Raw genomic sequence first — 24,421 nt, forward strand, 5'->3', positions numbered from 1 at the left:
CAAGTTGCCTCTTCTGACCTCTCCAGCTTTCACCCAGTACTTATTGATCACTGTTTAATTTTGGTTTTCTTCCTTGTCGCACTAAAAGAGTTTTCAGAGAAGCAGCCCTAATTCAGTGCTCCTCAATAACATATCACCCCCGTTTGTGGTGTTTCTTGGGGTGCTGGGTCAGCTAACACAGCATTTGAGCCCTGAAAACATTTTCTTTCATTAGAAAAGTGCTAAATGTTGTGAAACCAGCTTCGAAGTTAACTCTAGAAGACTAAGATCTCTAAATGAATCAATGCCATCTTAAAAATCACAAATATGTCTCTAGGGCAGAGATTAAACAGTGGGTTTAAAATTAAGCTGCTGCCTAAAATTTAACACTTGCATGTGTGCATTTTCATCTCTCTGGACAGTATATTTAGTACTTGTGAAGGGATATCCATAGTCTAGTGTGGTGAATAACGATTTGTGTTGTGTAAATCCTTTTCCAAAGCTGAGAAGGCAGATAAATGCTGAGAAAGACTTCTCCGAATCTTCTGTAGAATAGAAAATTATAAAGTTTTTGTATGACAGTATGAAAACATAACATGTCAATTTCTGATGAGCAACTAAATCAGGAGCCCCTTGTACTTAATAATTGTTTCTTTTTGTCCTAATACATAATTCAACTAGATTAAAGAAAATCCCTCAGCTTTATAACTTGCTAGACAGTAGTTTAATATACTGCTTTTGTTGGTGAGCCATACTCTTACCGCATAATTTGTAAAATAGCAGTTTGTCAGGCTGATCAAACAGGGCTAATTTTGGACACTTACATTTTCAACTTCAGTCGTTTCTATTCCTTGATTGTAAAATTAGTCTTCAAGTAATGGAGCGCTTCTGTGCTGTAAGTCCTGTAGATGGCAATGTTACACTGGTATAAAAACGAGTGGAAACCGTACATCTCAATAGCTTCATTCTTTATTAATCAGTGAAGAAAGGTATTAATAACAATTCAAGATACAGTCTCTGAAACTGCTGCAGAGGTAAATATCTATAAACACATCATTAGTAGTAAAATGTAAGCCTGATTGGGTCACTGTTTTTTGTTCTTATATGGACTTATGGAGGAATCATGCTTACTAGGGGTTTTTTACAGCAATTTTGTAAATGGTTCAACAACAGCCAATTTGTCTAAATTCTTACGTGGTTTAAACAGACGCCATTCATTTGAAGGGCTTGTCTTCATCTAGGAGAGCTGTCGTTGTTCCAGTTAAGTGTGGCGTCCTGTTGGACCAGCTCTGACCCTCTCCTGGCAATAACAGCACAATTTTTGCTAGTTTTTGCTTATGTCATGGACATCTTTTATTACATTTACTTACTTTTTCTAAATGTTTTGTTGAGTCTCATTTTGCTTGGTAGACAGTTTCATCAGTTCCTTTGTATATAGGTTTCGAGCCAGTCAAGTACTTAAGTATCTGTACATAAATGTCTGAATTTTCACAGCATCAGTTAGACTATTCAGAAATTGAAAGTTTCACATATCTTTAGGAAGCTTTGTTTTAAAACACATGCATTTGCCCTCACTTTCTTGAAGTTATTTTGTGGTTTGGAAAAATAATTAGTTAGCTCACACAAAAAAACGAGTGAGTTGGGAATCCAGTCCATGCGCTATGTGAGTTAAAAATCCAGTCACAGAGTCTGTGTAGCAAATATTCAAAGCACTATCCAGGACAGAGAGTTTATGAGCAATCATTAGGCAGAAATATATGTGAACAAACCATCTGTTCTGTAACTTCAAATAATGAACAAAGTGGCCAAAGAAGTCAGCACAAAGGAATTTTGTAAACCAGTCATGGCCCTAAATTAACCAAATAAATTATTCACTGTGAAATACTCATCCAGCTCAACAAGCATAGAACTGAAAACACATTTCTTGAGGCCAGGTTTTAAAAAGCTTCATATAAACATGCCACTACAGTTCTGTAAGCATCATCACGTTGCAACTTTATTTGCCATCATAAGTAATACAGTTGTGGAATAGAGTGTTTCATTTGGAGGCCTGAGTAACAGTCTGCAAATCACATAGTTGGATGTGACTGTTTCATTTACTGGGTGTACGGATGATTGTGCACAGAAAATTATAAGCATTAATTTTAACTCTGAATTAAAGTTTTTCTCTGAAAAGGTAGCCCACACAATATATACGCTATGGTGAAACCTGTACTTCAGCTGGGAATCCCCTGTGTCTTAAGTGACCTTTTGCAAGTATCCCTAGGGTTTTCATTGCAATTTTGTTTGACCTTTTCTTAAAAAAACAAGCTCTTCTTAGACAACTGATATTTGGCAGAGTGATTACTTAAGAGGGGATTCATTGGGAAAGATTTTCAAAGGCACCGACAGGAGCAGGGTGCCGGATAACCATCAGTAGCACACAGACCTGCACTACGTTGTGACTCAACACACACACTGTACATTACTAAGCTTTTTTTCTTGGCAGACCGAAATAAATCAGTTTAGTGCTCAGGAAGAGAAACGCAGCCATCAGCTAAGGTGGATGGATTAGAGAATTGCACACTCCCAGCTGCCCTGCTCAATCTGCACTAAGAAACTTAGCAAGTATACATGAAATGGGGATATACACCGTGTCTTCCTCTGGGGCAACGTGGATGGTATGCTCTGCTGGAGGAAATGACAGTTTATTCAAGAGATCAGCACAGAGAGGAAAGGGAAGGAAGAAGTCCATATTGTGTTCTCTGCTCGTTGCTGGCTGGCATCATAGTACCTGGAGGGGAATTGCACGTACATATGCATATGGGAGGACAAAGTTTGGGGAGGAAGCTGTGGAACAGCTCAGTGCTGGTGAGGCTTGCTTTGGAGCCTGATATTTTAAACAATTATTTTATTTTTTTTTATCTTCAGAGTGAATTTCCATCTAATGGTAACAACAAAAATGCCTCTAAGGCTTCTGGAGAAGCTTGTACTTCTGTGACTAAAAATCACATACCTGACACAATCACACTTCTTTTTTGGCACTGTGCATTCCTTAAAACATGCACCAGACATTCAGGGTTTCCTTCAGTTTACCAGCTTCCAGACCAATGGCATCAAGTTTTACATTTTTGTATCTCCAGTCACATAATGACTTTACATGAACAGCAACTTGAAGAGAATTGGTTCCTTCCTTTTGTTTTTGTCTGAATGCTTTCTTGTGTTCGTGGAAATATGCTATTGTTGGAAACAAGGGATAACTATAATGTGATATTTCTACTCAGAATAAATCTAGTTTCCTTGTCTTTCTTGACTGTATTCTAACCTCCTGTGGGCTGACTGGTTAAAAAATGAAGCTCCCTGCCAAACTACATTTTCCTGTAAAACAGTTTCTCCACTATGATCTGGCTGTATGTAGGGGTAGTGCTCTGCTGACGGCAGACCCCATCACAGTGGAACGAGAAGATGGAATATAATTAGAGAGTAAAGTGGTTGCTCCTGGACAAAGGGATGTTTTAAGATGATTTTTTTTCAAGCTCAAGTAAACTTGAAATTGTAGTTAGCTACATTCTGATGAAACAGTAAAAATCGAACTTTTTAAAAAATTATTATTACATTTTGTCCATATACTAAAACTTTTCAATTTTGTACGGGTGTCATAGCACTAGTGAGTCTTTAAATGCATTTTGGGCCTAATTAGCAAATGTGTGTCTTCCCTTCAGCTCCAGGTGCCTGGCTTAGCAGTGAGCCGCTAACACCACCAGCACAGCAATGGTCTTCCAAGCCTCAGCCTCGTTTCACGGAGCACCTTTTTTATACCACTTGAACACCATTAGTGTCAGTGATGTACAAAGATATAAAGGAAATGAGAAGCTAACTGGTTGTAAGATTAGATACTATGTGTTTATAATATGTCTCAAGGCCAATTTAAATAAGAGAAAGTCTTTCCTTTGTCTTCAGTGAGTTTTAACTCACGAAATTACTTGAAACCAGGTAAAGATGAGAAACCTGTAAGTAACAGTCTCTTGAACCTCTGTTTGAATTTTGAAATTAATCTTCTTCTTCTCTTTCTAGAATAATTTGATTAATTTATCTCTTGTAGCTGAGCCACTAATTCAGGAAACAAGTGGTGAATTTAGTTTTCTATTTATGGACGGTCCTTTGAGATGAGATAATGCTTTCACACAGCTTATCAGTTGTTTTTTGAGTGGGTTTTCTTTTTCCACTTGTTTCACTCTTTTCCTGGTGAATGGCTTGTTGTGATTATTTGCTAGTCAATATTTAACATGCAAGTCTTGTGGGCTCATTGTAATAAGTCACACAATGCTGCAACTGTCTCTATATTGAATAAACATAGTGAAGGAGAAGAGTCTGGAACTGTCCCTGGGACTGTGAAAGTCTCAAGAAGAAACAGCAGCTTAGAAAAGAGAAAGGGACATTTAAAAAATGTTAAAACTATTTTCTTGGCTTCACCAGAGAGGCCTTGCCTAAAACATAATTCCTTGAAAACTTCCTACTGTAAGGTTTATTGGGAGGGTGCAGAGTTCATCGATAATTTTCACTGTCATATTCTACGCAGTAATTATTTTGGGTGTGAGATACTCATGAATGTAAAGCAGTCAGGCCTTAATATGGATCATTTAATTTCTGGCGTGGTTCTGGTACAAGTGTTTTTCCTGATGCTCTGGAGAGCACGCTGCATACGTACAGTGACCATGTCAAGTTCAGCGCCCAGCTGCGCTGTCCGTGTGCACGTATGCAGTGAAGAGTTGTTCTCATTCTGCATGCCCACAGACACCTATTTCTTGTGATAGTGCCTTTGACAAAAAAAAAAGAAGAAGGACACTTACAATGGGTGCCTGTGTTGTGGTGGTCTCAGTTGTGTGACCTTCTTTTATCTGGACCCCTGAAAGAAAGAGTGAGAAAGGAATAAATATAAATTTGTACGAAAACACCATTGACACTTACCAGAATCAACAGAAGTCACATTCCTAAGTGATTCTGGAAAATCTTACCTTTCCTTTGTGAATACTGTTGTAATAAGCATTATGCCAAATGGCAACCATTAGACTATTTTATGCTTTGCAAAGTTATGATGGCTTGAATATTGTTATCATCCTTTCAATGGGAACAATACTGCACCGTAAAAATTAAACATGTAATTCCTAATTTGCTAGAAATGATTGAAGTATCCCTGTTCTGAAAGCATAATTGTATTTCCTTCTCCATTCTTATCCTCCCCAGAAATTAAGAAATGACCTCTGAATCACTGAGAGTATTTTCAGCAATGGGCCAATTTGTAGGTGTTGAGTTCATGAAGACTCCCTGACAAACAACAGAAAGCCACAAGGTGGCTTGGAAGTAGCAAACTGATGTGATAAAATCAAATATAGTAAGACACAGTTTTATTGTGTGCCCTTTGTTACAAGTTGAGAAATACCAGATACCTGCTTGTAATTATAGACAGTATTCAAGTATATTTTAAAAGGAGTGGATGTTAGAGGCATCCAGATTTAATTACAACCTTGTTTAAGAAAAAGCTCTAGCCTAATTGCAGTGTCATTGTTAGATTGTGGGGAAACTTCCACCGTGGTAGACAGCAGTGTTACATCTCTAAGTACAGGATATTATTATTATTTTTTTTTCTTTTAAGGAATGTTAAGTGTGTAATACGGGCAAAAGAAGTGAGGAGGTATCTTCACTGAATCATCTATTCATTTCCGATCTTCTTGAATTACCATTTCTTTTCAAACACACCAGCAACCTACAGGGGAAGACTTCTTTCCAGGAATGCTAAATAGAACAAAGGGAAAAAAAAAAAAGATGTAATATTTTAAGACACACTGCCATGCTACCTATCACGTGATGTGATTTTTGGCACTGGAATAGAGGAATTATAAAGATGATAATTTTTAATTTGGTCAAAACCAATAATCTTGGTAAATATGCTTAGTTAAATGGAGCAAAAATGTCTTTCTTTTAAGCCAGCTCTTTGTGTTTACATGTTACATAAAAGTACAATGGCAAATGTGATAATAATAGTGTAGAAGACTCCACTTTATTGTGTGATACAATTGACTGAATACTCATTATATTCAAACACATATTCATTTGGCCTGATGTTAAGCATTAGCATTGCTTAAAAGAAGCCTTATTTTTCTTAAAAAATAGACATGAGTTCTCTCATACTACCATAAAAAAAACTATTCCATAAACTTTTAAATGCTAGTCGTGTTTGTGTATCTCACTGCTATGTGGTTTGTATAGCATCTTCTTCTCTATGTCTATTCAGATTATAATGTCTCTAAGGGCTTATTTGTAGTCTTCTGTGTAAAAACAGAAACCCGAATGTTCCCCTCGCCCCTTCTCACACTGCAGAAATATAAATAATAATGGTACTCCTCTTTAGAAGCCACCTCAGATATAAAACTCTGTGCCAAATTTTCCCTTCCTACCTGCTCCCACAGGTTTAGGACATGAAGACTGCCCTTTGAAAGTTTGAGGCTAGATCTAATGTAGCCCTAAGACTCGAGGGCATAGGTAACTCTATATTACTATGTGCACACATGTATCTACAAATGTATATTAATAGATATGTACACCGTTTTATGAATGACAAAGGTATGCAACATCGGGAATGACACCTGAGCAGTGTACGGGATTAACACTTCTCAGGTGACTTTGGCTTTATTAATGTTTCAACCTTTGAATGTCTTATTTCACAGCTTTGACTTTTTCTGTCCAAACCTCAGCTGCCTATTTAGGAAAGAATATGCCTAACTTCATTTTAGATGTAAGTTTTTGACTTTTCTTTCCAAGTGGATGGGGGAGAGAATTTGAAGGCAGTTAGCATTGTTTAACGTCTCTAATGGAAATGCATGTATGTGTTAGATTAATTTTTGCAACTTACGTTAAGTCATATATTTTAAGGCTGAATCACATCTTTTTTGCTTTCTTCCTACATTTTTGAACACCCTGAATTTCTTTTGAACATTTGACTTTTTGATCAAGTTCTGTGTAATTTATTAATATTACCTAAACCTTTCAAAAGTTAGGTTTCTGTCCAAATCCACACTTTTATCTACAACTAATTCAATTTGCAGGATAAGATTACAGTCATTTGAGATCTACAGATCTGAAGTGCCATAGATGGTTTTATTGCCGTATGCATGGTAGGCTTTATGTGAAACACTTGAAGTTTTTTGCTGCTTCTCTGATCTGCATTTCTCACTGCTAATATATCACTAGGCCTTTTCAGTTAAAAAATGGTAATGAATTGTTCATATGGACATGTGGATTTGAATAATACTACTGGATTTATTTTATTAACTACAGTATGGACTAAATAACTTGAAGAGCACCAACTCATTTAGTCATTTGGGGCATATGTACAAGGAGATTTAGGCATCTCTGAAATAATTTGTGTGGATCTGGGCCTTTGTGGACAAAAACAGTGTCATGTTTCAAGAAATACATTCAAGTAATTAGAATAGCCCCTACATTAAAAGTGTGTTTTGTCTCAAATAACAAGACAGGAGTGTTTAATATTCTCCCAGTAATCTGGGAGAATTCGTGACTGTGGGCAGAGCCTGCTTTGAGTGAGACTGCTGAGGATTCAGGATCATTTCTCACATGCTCCATCCTTTTTCATTCTGAACGAGTTGTGTGAATAATTAATATAGAGGTCATAAATGGTTTGCAACAAATAATTCATGTGACAAACTTAGAATCTCTTCTGCTTCATGAATCTCTGCGAAGGGATGGCCATTTACTCCTGTAGAAATTCACTGAATCTTTTGCACTTTTTTTTGGTTGTTGTTAGTGGCACAGTACGTTTTGTAGGGCATGCCGGGCAAATTATCATTCTAATGCTAATAATCCATAAGTTTCTTTACTGAATTTGACACAGAATTGTTAACTGCAGTCAACTGTTAATTTCAGTATTTTACTGAAAGTAGTTTTTGTCGTTTGCTTTTCATCCATGACATTTGAATAATATACAGAATCACTTGGCATGCTTAATAATAATATTGCAATACATTTTTGTAATGGCTGTTGCTAAAATACGTGTATTGGCAACTTTCACTGGTAGCTACTCTATTCTCATCTCCCTGAAATAAAGTGTTTTATTTATTTGCAACACCTGGAGAGCTATGAGAAGGATATTGTAAAAGCCCATCTGGGCAAGTGAGCAGTAGAAATATAAATTATAGTGCTGAAAGGCCATATGCATGAAGTAAAACTGGAGGAGCTTTTGGGTATTTGGCCATATATTTTATAAAGACATCCTTTTGCCTGCCTTGAAACAATAATATTCCTAGGTTGGTTATAAATGATATGTGGTTCGGAAATGTAGCTCCTGAACTTTTTCATTTGTTGTTTCATTCAAATGTTTTGTCTGCAGATGGTTTGAGCCTGCTGTTAACAACAGAGAAGCACTGATTCTTAAATTTTTATCGATGACTTTGAATATCATTGGTAGAAATCTACCTATCTCATAAAAAGTAATTTAATATCTCTTCAGTCTCTTGGTCCTCATGTTGTAAGGTCAGATCCACACCAGTGTGATGAATGGCAGCTGCCTTCCAGAGGTTTTGGTGCCAGCAGTGTATCCTTCTGCTTCTCTTCCTGGCTCCTCATTTCTCATGGTCTCCTCCTGATCCCCCGCTTCTCTGCCAGCAGAACGGACTACGGTTTTTGGTCCCCAACTCAATGACAACACTTTTTTTGAGAATTCTGGTCTGAATCCAAATTGGCTAGTTGGGTTTTATCCCCCAAACCCACATGGTTCCATAGAACCGTTCTTTATTACATTTTTGCCTGGATTTTAATTTTTTACTGAGGTTCCTTGGGATTTGAGGATACTCTCTGGGTAATTCTGGCAAAGCTTTCTTTGTGGTTCTTTCCAATCCATTTCCACTCCTGTCTTTTCCTGTTTTCCAGCTGGCAAACTTTCTAAATCCTGGGTGAATACTGAAGGCAGGCACAATGATCATGTTTACGTGATTTTTAAAACATGGAATAATCTCAGAAATCACATTTTCAGGCTCTCTGCTTCTGTGTGGAAAAAGTTACACTTAACAAAGGTCTGCGAAAATGTATTGATAGAAGAAATGGAGTCTACTTCAAAACAGACAAAGCTTTATCAATACTTTAGTCCAAATAGCCACAGTAATAATTATCCGTATACCCAGCACAGCACTTGAAAGTATGGTTACTCAGGGAATTATAAACTCTAGAAGAAAAAAATTGGCAAAAAAATCTACTGTCAGAAGAAAAGAAGGAAAGAGAAAATTCTTTAAATGCCAAAAAAATCCGGTTCAAACCCTGAGATATTCTTAACTTCTTGCTTTTAACTACAGCTGTATCTTCCTGCTATAAAGAAGAGAGGGTAATTTTTTTATTTGCAACAAAAATATTTTAAAAATATCTCCCACATGGGCTTTTTAATTTTGTAATCTGCCTAAGAATATCTTGCTTCCTCCTGTAATTTTTCAGCTGATTAGAAGCTAGCCCATGTGTTCTTACCAGCGTACAGGATTTGTATTAATAGAAACAGCAGAAGATCCTGTTGTACTGAAGCAACACAGACGTGCAGAAATCTTTTTGGTGTTATTTAATTGCTTTGAGAGTTGGGGGGGTACTTTTTTATACATATATATTTCTATATGTGTGTGTATGTATATATACTTACAGCCAAGGCCAACCACCATGAAGCTAGCACAGCCAATAAAATGTCGCATCAACACATTTGAGTTTCTTTAGCTAAATAATGTCCCAAATTTCAGTGCCAAAACAAACATTGTCTCTTGTCCCCCAGATTGTCTCATCTCAGTGCTCCATTCTTGTCATTGCTCGAACAGATGCTGAATGTAGATCTGCTGCTTTGGGTGTGTTTAAATAAGAATATGCCTACACTACTACTTTCAGAATATTTCAGACTTCCTGAAGACACAGTGAGTTCATTTTTCCTTCACATACTTTTCCTCTGTTCCTTTTGTAGTTGCCCATTCTTTGGTGTATATTGTGTCAAGGTTGTTGTGTTTCTTTCAGTTTTCCCAGCACCTGCATCGTAAAAAGTAATGGTGCTAAGAATCAGAAGTGGGTTGGTTTCTTATACTAGAGTCATTTTGGAGGCCCTTTGAGCCAAATGACTGCTGAAAGCTGAGAGCAGTGGTTTTAGGAGCTGTACTGCTGATGTCTCTGTCCTAAACGAAGGACTTTATGTATTACCAGGGCAGTAATTCTTTCCTTTGTTCTAATTTGTGTATCACTCAGGGTCCCATCTGTATGGCTTTAACTCAAGAGTATAACCAACATCTCAGGCAATTCTTGAACATTCAAACAGGTTATCACTAAACAAAGCAGCAAAAGGATTTGTGAAATATAATGTGTCACTTGTGAGAGCCTACTTTAAGACCTACTGAATTTAACAAAGGATTTAGACAGTAACTTCTGTTAGTTTTGGGCCTTATACTTTTACATCACCAACTGCTTCATTAGATTTCTAAGAGCTTTAACAGAAAACAAAAGTGTTTTTTTACTACCTCTGTATTTGGTGCCATTAAAAAGGTAAGGTTCTGTGATTTCCTTGCTATGCTGGCTGCATACATCTACACTCAGCAAATTGGCACAGTTTACTTTTTTTTTTTCTTCCCTCCCCCCCGATTGAATGACCTCTGCAGTCACTACGTTTCTAGGTATTTCAAGACCAATGGTATGTGAACACTATATTGCTAAGAGCTTTTAGTGTGTAATCACATTGAGTTGGCTTGGACACTTTTAGCCATAGCAGTGCTGATTTCAGTGCAAGCCAGCAATCTAAATATTTGCTCTGCTTTTCAGAGGGTTTTGCAGTCCAGACTGAGGGGTTTATTTCTTGCAGCTATACTGCTCTCAGCTACTTAGCTGAAGGCTGAGACAGGTACATCTAGCCAAGCTTCAGTCTCAGCAGAGACTGCAGTGTAAGCAAAACAGACACTTGACTTTCAAAATTATGTTCATGAATTTGTGGTTAAGTCATTTGATCACCTTCAGGATTAAGTGCAAAACCAGTTACTTCTTTAGTTCACTGAAGTCCAAATGCAGCAACCTCTAAACACCACGTATTACTTTGAAGAAGATATTGTTGAAAAATTCTTAGTGTTATTTGGGAGGCCTTTCCACTCGTTTAGTAATGCTTCTTTTGAAAGGTCTTTTTGGTAGACCTTCAACAACAATAACAAACAAGCTGACATTTACCATCTAAACTTTTCCTTGAGTACATGCCTGTTTGTTTTTTGACTGCAATTCCTTTGAACTCCTGCATTGCTCTGTTGCTTTCTCCATAGCCAGGGAAAGTGTCTGTGCGAGTGTTCAGCCTCAGACCGCTCAGTGACGTGGTGTTTGCCATCAAGAAAACACGGAACTGAGCAGAGATAGTCAAATTTGCCAAGTAGATTCACCAGCCAAATAGAGAAGGTTTGAGGAGAGGAGGGAATCATAAAAACCCCCAGATCTTCACCCTTTTTGTTAGCTTCTGAGTATGTCTGAAGTAATCAAAAGGAAATTAAATTTCAAGTTGACAGTTTCCCTTTAAAATCCCTTTAAATGCCCTGTGCATCAGTGCTGAATGTGAATAGCATTTGCTTGCCTTTTTTTTTTTTTTTTTTTAAAGAGAAATATCTATTAATAGATCTCTGTAACAACAATTGCTTACCGGTTTATGCTTATGGCTTATCGCAAAACCATTCAGGAAGACTTGTGGTAAAAACTGTGAAGTTTATATAATTGCAACTAGAGGCAAAGCTTTGCTTCAGGGTCTGCTACACTATCAAACTCTGCAAGAGCAAAAAATAATGATGTAATTCCAATTACTTGTTCTAAGGGGCCAGGTGATCTTGTTTAACCCAACAAGACACTCACTTTGGCAAGCAGAATAACTTTGAATCAGAGCTCTTTGTGATTAATACAGTGCTCTCACTCATCTATACTGCAATGACCTTTTGATCTTAGTCATGTATTTTCAGTGGGATGTGATAATTACATTAGAATTAAATATTTTAACTCTTTTTTTTGCATGTTATCTGATGTTATATTTGTGCAAGTGTTCCAATGTAATATCATGGAAAATTACCATGGTGACAAAACAGCAAACTTCCTGTATTATTACCTTGTGCCATGGGATTTCAAGTAAACTAGAACTCTACAGTTTAGGAGAGCTGCCAGTCCCCCTGAAATTACCATTTTAATTGGATTGATCATAAACACTTTGCTCTAGCTGTAATACTAGATTGGGGAGAGTAAATCTATTTAGCCATAGTTTGGAGAAAGGGTGACCTTTCAGCCAGTGTTGTTATAACTGAAAGGTTACTCATTTTTCTGACTGGAGCTTGATGCATGGAAATGTGATGTGAAATTGTAATATTAGAAATGGTACTTTTGTTTAAATATGTAAATGTAGTTGTAAATACACATTTATCTCGGCACTGGTGAGGCTGCACCCTGCAGACTGTGTTCAGTTTTGGGCCCCTCACTACAAGACAGACATTGAAGTGCTGGAGTGTGTCTGAAGAAGGGCAGCAAAGCTGGTGAGAGCACAAGTCTTACGAGGAGCAGCTGAGGGAACTGAGGTTGTTTAGCCCAGAGGAAAGGAGGCTGAGGGGAGAGCTTCTCGCTCTCTACAACTACCTGAAAGGGGGTTGCAGAGAGGTGGGTGTTGGTCTCTTCTCCCAGGTGACAAGTGACAGGACAAGAGGAAATGGCCTCAAGTCGCCCCAGGGGAGGTTTAGATTGGATATGAGGAAAAGCTTCTTCACTGAAAGGGTTGTCAAGCATTGGAACGGGCTGCCCAGGGAGGTGGTTGAGTCACCAACCCTGGAGGTGTTCAAAAGATGCGTGGATGAGGCGCTTAGGGACTTGGCAATATTAGGTTAATGGTTGGACTCAATGATCTTAAAAGTCCTTTCCAGCCTAAATGATTCTATGATCTATTATTCTCACTATTATCATTAAATCACATTGATCTGACATTATTATAATTTATTTAAAATGTATCAATTTGGATTTTTTTTTTATTAATAATATTGGGGAAAATATAAGTGGTCAATACACACACACGAGATCAACTTACTTTTAAAGGAATAAAGTGCCATGTCTTAAAATAGCAAATATCTTCTGGTCTCAAAATTTCCAGAGCCAGTTTTCTTTTCTCTGAACTATTCTGTCTTAAAATTGCCAGCAGCCTAAACTTTATATAAGACCTTTTTGTCCTGCTGGCTAGCCCATCTCCTTTTATGGTGCTCTTTGCTGCCTGTGGTCTTCATCAGCTCAAGCACAATGGAGAGCCCAAGCTGTTTCCTTCAGTCTAATTAACCCCAGTTCATTACAGGCATGTTTGGTGTCATACTTACAACCTTTTCTTCTTTCGTTATTTAAATGAATAACTTGATTTCAGCATTTCCTCGGTGTGGGGTCTCTCAGATAACATGGTGCTAGCTATTATAATGAGTTGTTTTCAAATCTTTTCCCTTTTGTAGTTGACCTACGGTGGGAAGAATTTTGTACTTTTTACCTTCCATTTTAATAAGTTTAATCTAATAGGTTTTTGCTTGGATGGGAAGACAGTCATAGCTAAAATGCTGAATGCAATTCTGACATCTCTTCTCAGCACCCTTCTAAGTACAAACCTAGTAGAAGCTTAAGCAATGGAAAATGGAAAAAATTAGTGCTTTGCTACCTTACTCAACAGCTTTCTTAGGTCTGTTGATTTAGCAGGTATGCCTGCAAACAGAAGATGCAGTGATTTGACAGTTTCAGACTAGTTTTCTCTTTGCTCCCATAAATGGCAATTCTGTACTTTGTGCCATTTTTTTTTTTTTTCACTTAAAAAGATTTATGATGGAAAATACAGCTCTTCAAAGATTTCTAGTATTGACAGAGGTGTTTAAGAGGAATAAAGCATGCACAAAAATATCTAGGCTCTTCAGATTCAAGTATTGTACTCCCCTTGGTTTTAAATTTTTTTTTTTCTTCTTCTAAAATACAATGCAAGTCAGCAATACTTCATTGCCATTGAAGCTTAGACCACAATTTGGACTGTATGGGCATCATAATTGTGATTGATCATGTGCCGCAGCAAGCACTCTTGGACTGGAGTTCAGGTATACAAAGAGTAAACACAACCCTCTTTACTCATCAAAACATAGTGTAGAGATCCGGGAAAGAATGGAGAGTATGAGGCATGCTGATCCCATTACTCCCCAAATATTTCTTCTGCTATTGCAATTGCCAGCAAGAGGTTTCAGAACTGTGTGGTGACTTTATGGATGAGCATGAGGGAAACTCTCTTTCTGGGTACAAAGCTGTCAAAATGAATTGCCATCAAGGCTTCAAGAAGTAATTAAATATTATGTCTCAAATGAGCAGATTGTAGCAGAGAGGGTTAACTGTGTCTTCCAAAAAGTTAGACAATATACAGAAAAATTCATCGGATGAGTTCCCTCTGATTGCTAATTGCATACACTATTAAGCCATAATTTTCTTTCCTTTCTCATTTGCTCTATGCTTCAAGGTAAAAGATGGAACATGGGATTATGACAAATTCTCTTCTGGGATCTGTGTAGTGGGGCTTGACTTTGATGTTCCTTTTCTCCTGCCCTTGGAGACCAAAGGCATTTTTGCATAAGGCAGATGAACAGAATTGTGGGGCTCAGAACTGCTGTGCTGATCAGAGAGAAGTTCCCTGAAAGCTGTGCGTTCTGCATTACTGAAACATTAAAAAGCGTATTGCAGGCTGTTTGGGGCTTGTAGTGGATGTGGCTTCGTGTCCTGGCCTAGAGTCTGGCATGGGATGCAAGGTCAGATGGCCTCTGGTTCAAATGTGACCTGTGCTGTTGAGTCATATGAGACAGCTAATTTTTTTCACCCTTTTATGTGTCCATTACCCACACATGAACTGGTGGCTAATATGGGAGTTCCCAGCAATTTTTGAAAGCTGTACTTCCCTGATAACTGTTCACAATGTCTGCTAGGGAATTAAGGCTATAGTGGGCACAGATTTCAAATAGATTTCTGTTAGAGAAGCCAGTCTTATCAATCAGAAGTTGATAGCTAAGGCTGCACATTGAGGACCCCAGCTCACAGTTGCAGAGTCTCCCTAAAGCAAAGTCTGTATCAGTCTTTGCTGCGTCAACAGTACAAAAAAGCAGTGCTGAGCTATGCACATTAGAGATAAGATGAAATTAGGGCTCTTCTGCAGTACAGTTAGCTTACTGAAACTACAGTATACTAGGTTTCTTGGAGCTGTTAGATTTATCATAATCTCTGCAAGGTGTGTTAACCCTCTTTGAGAGCTGTGCAACCATGGAAGAGCCCAGCAGGACGGTGCTGAGTGAAATACAGAAATAGCAGGGGGTTGTGTGGGAGGTAACCAGGGGTGGACATCTTCTATGCATGGTCGTGAACAATGTAGGGTTTGTTCCACTACAGAGTGACCTGAAGATCTACTAATTGTTTATCTTGAAGGCTGCTTCTGTAATTGAGTGAATAAGGGTATATTTGGGAAAGAGAGGACTTTGCTTTCAGCTGCAAACTTGCCCTGCAGGGTTTTCTTCACTTCCCTGAGTCAGTGTTCTTCCATAACTATTTTTTTTTCCTTTTGACTAGGGTAGAAGAAGGAAAAGGAGACCTGAGGATGTTGTTTATTATATGTATTACATCTAAGCAATGAGACCTTGTATTCACTGAAACTTGTGGGTGCTATCATGATGAAAATAAAACATATAGTTTCATTTGTAATAGCCAACAAATAGATAGTACCTTAAGTTTTTCAGTTTGCTTCTGAAGAAGGCCCAATGACTGAATAGGCTTTGTTGTACAGAAAGAAACTACCCATACCTCTTTTGATCGATTTCTTTTTCATTTCCCATCTTTTTGTCTCCACAGCTTTCTTATTTTTCTCTCTTCTGTTACCTTCATTTTGGTGCTGCTTGGAGTGGTAGTGTGTTTTTCCAAGAGGAATGGCTCTTATAATCATGAATATCACCTTTTGATAGAGTTCAGATAGGCCATCAAATGTAAAAACTTTTTCTTAGGTGGCAGTGGAAAAAGCAAGTTGTTAAAAATAGCCTGTATTTTGTCTAAAAAAGGACATGAACACATGAGTTATCCTGCCTTCCCAAAATAAAACCAATTACTATTAATATATTAAGAAAATTCTTAGACCAAACAGCTTCATGGGGATACATTTGCTTTTCAATTCATGTGTCACTCCCTGATCCAATTATTACTGAAAGTTTCAGAGGTAAAATTAATTAGCAGTCTGCCACAGTGCTCCTGACTCCTGGAGTTCCAGTAATGACTTGATTTTTGTAGAACTGAGCTTACTACATGCAATAGACAAGTCTGGACAAAACAACTTACTTGGTGCAGCCCCTGAAAACTTATTACTATTATCAGCATCTTCTCTGCAACTGCAAAGATGCCAGATTTTAGGGCTGTAAGCAGAGGATGCAGAATTCAGGTTATACCTGATTGTTTGGAAAAAAGTCTTACATTTTTCACTCATCTCCAGCAATTATCATCTTACCAAAAATAATGATGGATATTTTTCAGGTTAAAGAAAATTAGTAATGAGGGGAAGTCCACAGTTGAACCACAGGTAGTGTTAGAATTTAATTTTCAAATGTGGCAGCTTAGCTCTGCAGAGAAGTGTTGAGCTTTTCATATGTTAAGGGAAATACCAACAGGATTTTTTCTTTTTAGTTACACAATAGCCTCGTGTATGGGTTTAGTAGTGCTCTCTCTAGCTAAATAACAGACATTTTCCTCCTTTTCGGTATGTATCAGTATCTGATATTTTTCCTGAGGTCAAAAAAAGTATAATTTCTCAGACCTGTCCAGCACTTCTATTTTCCAGGGCCACATAATGCAGTTGCCCCTGCAGCAAAGCTAAGAGGTCTCCATCTGCGGGCTCCAGCCCTCTTCCAACTCTTTTCTCACCTCTTCAAAATATCATGAGTTTCCCACGACATGAGGGCCTTTGGAAGGCTCGTGGTGTGTAAGCCATCAATAGGTACTTGCCTTAACCTGCATATTGCAGCACCCTGGAAGTATTGGAAACAGACTCCTCTTTATCTGAGATGCAGCAGGCAGCGAACGTCTGAGCAGAAGTGGTAAGGGTAGCATGAAATCAAGAGCAGAAGACCAACAAGTCTCAAGCAAGAAGCACCTCCCCTCATTGAGGATTCCCTGTTCAAATTCCTCTAACCATACAGATAGCTTTCTAGGGAACTGTCTAATTAATATCATCAAACACCTTTGGGAATTGGATACCTTTGATGTTCTGATGGGAATGGAAACCTTTGCAGAAATGATACATAGAGAATAATTTATAGAAGAAGTTTTACCTTTCTGGTTTTGTGATTTTGACCTTGTTTTTCCAGGTATTCAGTCATAATTAAGAGTTTTGTTCTTTTTCCAAACTGTAAATAATTATTTGAAAAATACTGAAGTTGGGTAAAATGTGGCTAAATATTTTCAAAAGAAAAGAAAAGGTGAAAGTGTTATAGCACGAGGAAGTTTTTGCCACAAAGGTAAGAACTATTTCTCACACATCTATTTGCAACTTCTAGAAGCAAGTATAATTTGAAAAGCAAGGAATTCCTTAGAAAACCTTGGGGGAAATTACTCTGATTATTCATCTTAATATCAAATACAGGCTGTTTTGCACATCTTACACCAGATCTGCAGGTCCCATAGTACTGACTCTTGCAAAATTGATCCACGTTTGCTGAGGTTGTAACTCAATTTTCTGAATAGGGTATGATGCTTAAAAAGGCCTCTTTCCAAATAATATTAACTTGGACTTCTCTGAGGAGTCTGTGTTCTGCTTTTGGCCGTGCTGAGCCCTGACACTGATCCGAAGCAGGAATTCGACATTTATTTCAAAGAAGTGCTCTTTCGTCTTTGGTAGAATAAGGTATGTGATGCATAAAACTATTGCAAAATGTTTGTAGCCCCACGAAACATCCAGACACATTTAGTACATACAAATAAATGAAAAAAGCACAAGAAAAGAAAAATAATAAGCACTTTAACTTAAGCTAAATCTTTAGAGTCAAGATACAGCATGTTGTTAAGTGCTTATGTGGAATGAAGTCTTATTTTTTAAGGCTCTATGCAATAACCCAGGACTACAATCTGTTATTTTTTCAGTTACTTGTTGAGAAATAACAATGCACCATAGAAGTACGATGAAAGCTATATATTATTCCTTCTTTATTGTACTAATTGAATTCATCAAAAGCAGTTATCAGTGTGTCCATCACCTGATATGATTAGCATCATGAATTTAGAAAAGTGAATAGACCTAAGAAGAAAATATTTCTGAGCTGTGATTTACAAATTGAATCAATATAGGTATCTCCTAAGAAAACCCTATCTGTTATGTCTCAGTTCATGCAAACCGTTGTGTATTTTGTGTTCATCATAAACATGGAGTTCACTTAGCTGGAACATAGTATTTAATTTTCACATCACCTTGGTGGTGTTTAGGCATACTTCAGTTAAAGCAGGACAACATATGGTTGTATTGTGTAGGTGTGGCATTAAAATTTTCTCTGTGATAATCCTTTGAACTTTTACTGCCCTAGTACTTTCCTCAGTGCTAAATATAGTGATATTCACATGTGATTTAGTCACTTAAAAATAGGCATCTAGTGCCTTTGTGCTGCACTGTATGCCATAGGATCTTCTGGTGATGATCCAGAAGGGCAGAGGTCTGCTTGCAGACCTTGCATCACAACTGTTGGCTATGTGCAGATGTATCAGTTATTCCACAGCACCTAAAATCACACCAGATCCCTATCTTCAGACAACTGGAATCCCGTCCTACAAGCATACACACACACACATGTGCATATAGACACTCACTCTCACACCCTGAAGGATGAGACCGTACAATTAATTTTGAACAATGCAGATCCAAATATTTTATTATGATTTACTCATTAATGCCTGGACTGTTACTAGAAATCACCTTTATTGCATGCAAGCTGTAGCAGTGGTTTTTAGTTTCTTAACACCAGTGTGCTGCTCTTGTGCATTTGAGTTTTTCCAGGCCTGCTGCAAAGGACACATTTGGGAAGCCGGCTGTTTTGCTTGTTGACATGATGGTGGACTACAGAGTCTTTCTTCCCCTTGGACAAAAGCAGCTCCTGGGGAAGGATAAAAGAAACCTTATTATCTCTTTCTGCTCTTACCTTAACGAGCTTGTCAGAAACTCTTTGCACAATAGAATCTACTTGTACATACCCTGACACCTTTTAGGGATTCTTCTTTTCAGCACCTTGTCCTGGACATGTGAACGTAATTTTCCAGTTCAACTATCTTAAGCTAAATTTTTTTGAAGATAATGATAAAATATAGAGAAGGGATATCCTCAAGCTCCCAGTTAGGACATTAGCTATCTTTTATGTTTCGTTTCTGTGACACTGCTATAATTCTCTAGGAGTCTTTGGGTCCTGTCCTGTTAGAGCATTGCTACTTTAATAGGTTGCTTGAACTAAAAGGCTTTCCAGCACCCAAGCATGGGGCCCAAATACTACTTTGCACTTCTACAGTAGTGGCCAGTCTTCAATTTTCACATCCTCCAATGACATTTTTCATTCATTTTCTCACTGGATTTGTTACTCCAGTGGTGGCAATATTCCTAATAATTATGATTTTTTTAAAAAAAATAGATAGACCTATTTATCTTTGCCCTCTGGTTTCTAATTCTTGCAGAATAGTTTATATTTTCTGGCTTTCTTCTCTACTGAGGAGTGTGGAGGTGAATTATGGACTGTGTAAGAAGGTACTCTGATATTTGCTGTCATATTACAGGGCTGTGCTCTCTCAGTGTAATGTGTGTTGGACAGAGTTTTTGCAAATTGGTTATTTAATCTTACAGCAGATATCAATGCATATTTTGTATGCACTTAGTGTTTGTAAGGCATCCCTATGGACAAATATGTTAATGCCAAATCTGCAGTGGGAAAGGACTCTGTTGCACTGTCTCTGTCCTAGAGACAGTGACTGATACAAACATCAACTTCCTTTGACATGTTTCCAGTGATGCTAGACCTTATTGTCTTGCTTTTCCATACCTCGTGCTTTTACCTGTCTTGTCTTTTATGCTTGACAGGAATTCACATTAACTATACATTCATTCCTCGTTTATTCTCACCTTTCACTGGAAAGTTTGTTCTTTTTTTCAGGGAGAACTTGGCTACTGAACTTTTCAGTTTTGAGATAAAACATAGATTACTAGGATGATCAGACATATATAATATAAAACTTTGTTTAGAGAATTCAGGAAGTTTGACATGACAAAAAATAATTATAAACTTTCTTGATGATAATTTGAAACCATTAGGGAGTGGATACCTAATCATTTCTTGGAGTGATGTTGGAGTCAAAGCAGATTATCATAGCTGTGGAAGGCATATAGCAGTGACACTTGTTTACATTTTGGAAGCAGGCATTCCACACATCTAGTTATAGCCAACCCCCTCCAGCACGCATCAAAAGTAATATTCATCATTTTTCCATAAAAGGACCAAAATTACTTAATCAGCTGAAGTTTCTCTCTGTTTTAACTGCTTGCTCCTGTCTGAGACAAGGAGACGCTGTCTGTAGCTGCGCAGCGGCATTGTATGTCTTTGTTAAATAGATACTGAACTTTCCTGTTCACCGCGTCTCCCTTTACATCCTATCATCTTCTTGCTCCCTCCTGACTCTCAATAAATAAAACAAGCTCAGACCAGACAAAGCTGATAAGTTGCAGCCAGGCAGGGAGGGATGGAAGCTGTCTTTGGAGTCATCAACTGGGCCTTCCACTGATGTGACAGCACTGAAGACAGTCAGACATAAGACGACATCAAATACTGAGCTTTTGAGGCCTCTTGCTTCACAAATACACAAAGCAAAAGTGCTGGTATGTTACCTGGAGTAAAAGCCAAGTCAACAATAAAAAGGTAAAGTAAATAATAAGGAGAGGAGAGATTGATGGACACAGCAGTAGCTCATCTTACATGTATATTTAATACTGGTTGAAAGTGTGCATGGGAACTAATGAATTGCAGGCATATGTATGTTGTGTGCCCAGTAAAACAGAACGGTTTAAATTATGCAGGACATGTCATCCTGTTGCCAAATATTTAAAACCATTGCTACAGAAGAGAGGCAGCTCAGGGGATCCTTATTTAAACATTAGCAATCAAATCCTTTTCTCATCATGGAAAACTCTTTTGCATAATTCGTGCCTGCCACATCTAGAACTCGCACACAAACTAATTTGCAAAGAGGCGGCCTGGTGTTGGTTGACAAAACTTAGTGCTTCAGTAACGATTTGTGCTATACCATAACGGTGTAAGTGAGTAAAAACAGGTCTGTCTGGATCACCATTTGCTGATTATAATTGTTGTCTGGGACTGTGTATTTTACAGTGACTTATGATTATTTCTTGTCCTGGGATTGAGAAAGAGTATCTTTGGTACAGAAAATTGCCCATTCTGACTCAAAAAGAAAAATGTTGGAAATGCAAATATTTTCCACAAGAGGAAAGTCACCCAGAGCTCCCCATAGCTCTTCTGAAAGTAATGCTTGCGGCACAAGCTGGCTGATCTGTCTAATGGGTATAAATTGTTCCTGCCTGAAATGAATTTTATTTCAAATTCAGTATCTTTCAAAATTTATGGTTACTAGTCTGTAGGTTTTTTTTTTGCTTCTGTAAAATGCACAAAGATAGCTAACCCAGTGCAATGTGCCCTCATAAGAGTTACTTGTTATTTTAGTCTTATTCTGGCCCCATTTTGATGACCAAAGAGGTGGTACACTGTGCTGACCTCTCTGTGTTTTGCCCAGCTGAGTGCATTTGGGTATTGATAACTTAATAAGCATGGGGAAGGAAAGAAAGGATGAAGAACAGCAGTGAAAACCTTAGGCAGCCAGCAGCTTTTGATAGTAGCAGATGAAGTTTCAATGGGAATTACAAATGAGGAGATAGAGCAGAATTTGTAATAAAGATCCACGAGGCAGTGCAAGTAACTGAACTTCCACCTACATATTTCAAACTTATTTCCACAGTGCTTGAAATTCCATAATGTTAATGCTGACCTTTAGTATGGGGGAACATTAGGGGAAGGAAGATGTGTCTTGCTATATTGTGAGAGCACAAAATTTGAAAGAATTTGAGAGCATGATGGGAAGCTTTAGGAAATAATGGGAAGGGACTAATTAATCTCCTCTATAAAGTCTACTATGTTCTTGATTATAAGATTGGATTCCAAAATTAAACCACTAAAACATTTTAATATGTTGTTATGCCATTTTGTTAAAATTTGGAATAGAAATAACTGAGATTACAATGGGAATGTATAGGTAAAAAGTATTATAGTAGTTTTATGTATCTTGCATATTTTTATACCTATAAGTTCTGGAGAGGAGATATGCAGCATACACAAAAAACCAGCTCAAGTTCTGAAAACATTATTGGAGGCAAATCTGCCTCTGAAGTAGTAAAATCTCGACTCTTATATCTGACTGTTTTAGTAGAGAGCTTCTAGTTACTAGAAAAGCACAAGCTATCAGTGGACTTCATGTTGATTGCTGATACAGAGCATTATAGAGAATATAATGCTGTGTATTGTACTGAGCATTATATAACGTTTAGAGAATATACCATTAAGATAAATAAAGAGCAATCTTTTCCCAGGTTATAGCCTTCTGGCTTCTGACCATTCTGCTTCAGGGATTACCTGAGCTAACGCAGCAACAGCAACTTGATGACGACTGTGTCTGTCCTCCATTAATTCATGTAAATTCTTTTTTGTTCTTTTCATGAGTTTCACCTTCTAATCTTTAGTAACTTATTGGCACTTTAAAATTTAAAAGTTACTCCCATTTTCTTTTCCATTTTAATTTCAGGCCTCATGTTACATTGCTTTCCTTCCCCAGCATTTCTGTCCTTTGCTTAATACCTCACTTATTTTGTTTTCTGAAGAGCAGACATATATAAATGAAATGTTCTTTTTCAGCTTTGAAGAAATTGGCTTTGGGTCAGTGACTAGGCCTCCTCTCCCCTCTTCCGTCATTTCTCCCATCTTGCCCTTCCCACACTATGCCTTGACATATTACCCCTTCTTGTCTGCTTTCCGTACTTCATTCTTCACAGCTGTTTTTCCATGCTCTCATTATTTCCCATTCTTTGCTTTGGTCTTTCATTTTTTTACTTTTCATCCTATTCATTTTGACAACTTTACTCTTGCCTTGCCATAATTCCACACTTAGTTAGTTCACTTCATGTTTGATAAAGAAGAATCAAGCCTGTTAAATTTCATTTGCCAATACATTGGCTCTAATTTGCTACAGAAGCAGTGACTGCTGTAGTTTCTCCCAGAACTTTCCTCTTTTATCCATCTCCTTGGCCCTGCTTCCAGTCCTTCATGTTAAGGCTGACGTTTGCACAAAAAGCTAGTGAATGAGGTGGCAGCTTGGCACCCAGCTCCTTTTCATACTTTAGCGATGCAGACCTAGATAAGGAATTTACTGAGTTACCAGCTGTGTACAAATCTGAAAAATTGTGGTTTGAGAAGTAGCATTTCCTACCATTAGAGATTCCGGTTTTACTTGAGATTTATTCAAATTCTATCTGTCAGGTGCCATCTGTGATAAAGCTGCATGGAAAAAAAGCCAGACAGACAAGGGGAGCTGCCTGAGATCCAGCAGAAGGGCTTAGAAACCAAGAAACAAGCAACTTTTCAAAGGACTTTTTCTTGCCCCGCATTCAGTTGAAAATTTAATCCAGTCAAATGGAAGCATTTTGGATCTGCAGATTGCAATGACAATATGACACCAATGTCTGTCCTCCAGTGGCAAAAGCAGAGATAAAGTTTCTGATGGTTTGCACATATTTCTTAATCGAACCTGAAGTACATCCAGAGATCTCTGGAATACTTTATCATTCTTTTTTCAGGGACAGAAAGTATTACAGGATGAAGCCTGAGCTCCCGCTGTGCGATAGAATAGCTTTGACTTACTGGTAATGAGAGTAGAATTAAGCCCATTCTACCTAGTGGGTGTGAAATTAGCTCATTTGGTGTAACAGTATTGCATTTTCTAGAGAGCGTAAGAAAAAAATCTAGTTGAGAGGGACTTGGAAGATAGAAATGGTCAATAGAAGGTTTCTTGAAACAAATAAACTTGATTTCTATTTGAAAAATACCCAGCATGTGACAATACCAACTAAAGAAGCACATAGATTGGTCCTTGGTTTGAAACTAAACTGTTAATTGGTTATAATGTGGTGTTCGTAGAGGTTAGAAGACTCAAGAGGGATGGAGAAATTTCATTTTAATCACCAGACACTTTCTTTCTGCTCTTGCCTTTAACAGAGTGAAGCTTTAGCTTCTTTAGCTTCTTAGAAATAGAGGTATTATTGGGC

This window comes from Gavia stellata, chromosome 11 (genome assembly GCF_030936135.1).
Source record: "Gavia stellata isolate bGavSte3 chromosome 11, bGavSte3.hap2, whole genome shotgun sequence".
NCBI lineage: Eukaryota > Metazoa > Chordata > Aves > Gaviiformes > Gaviidae > Gavia > Gavia stellata.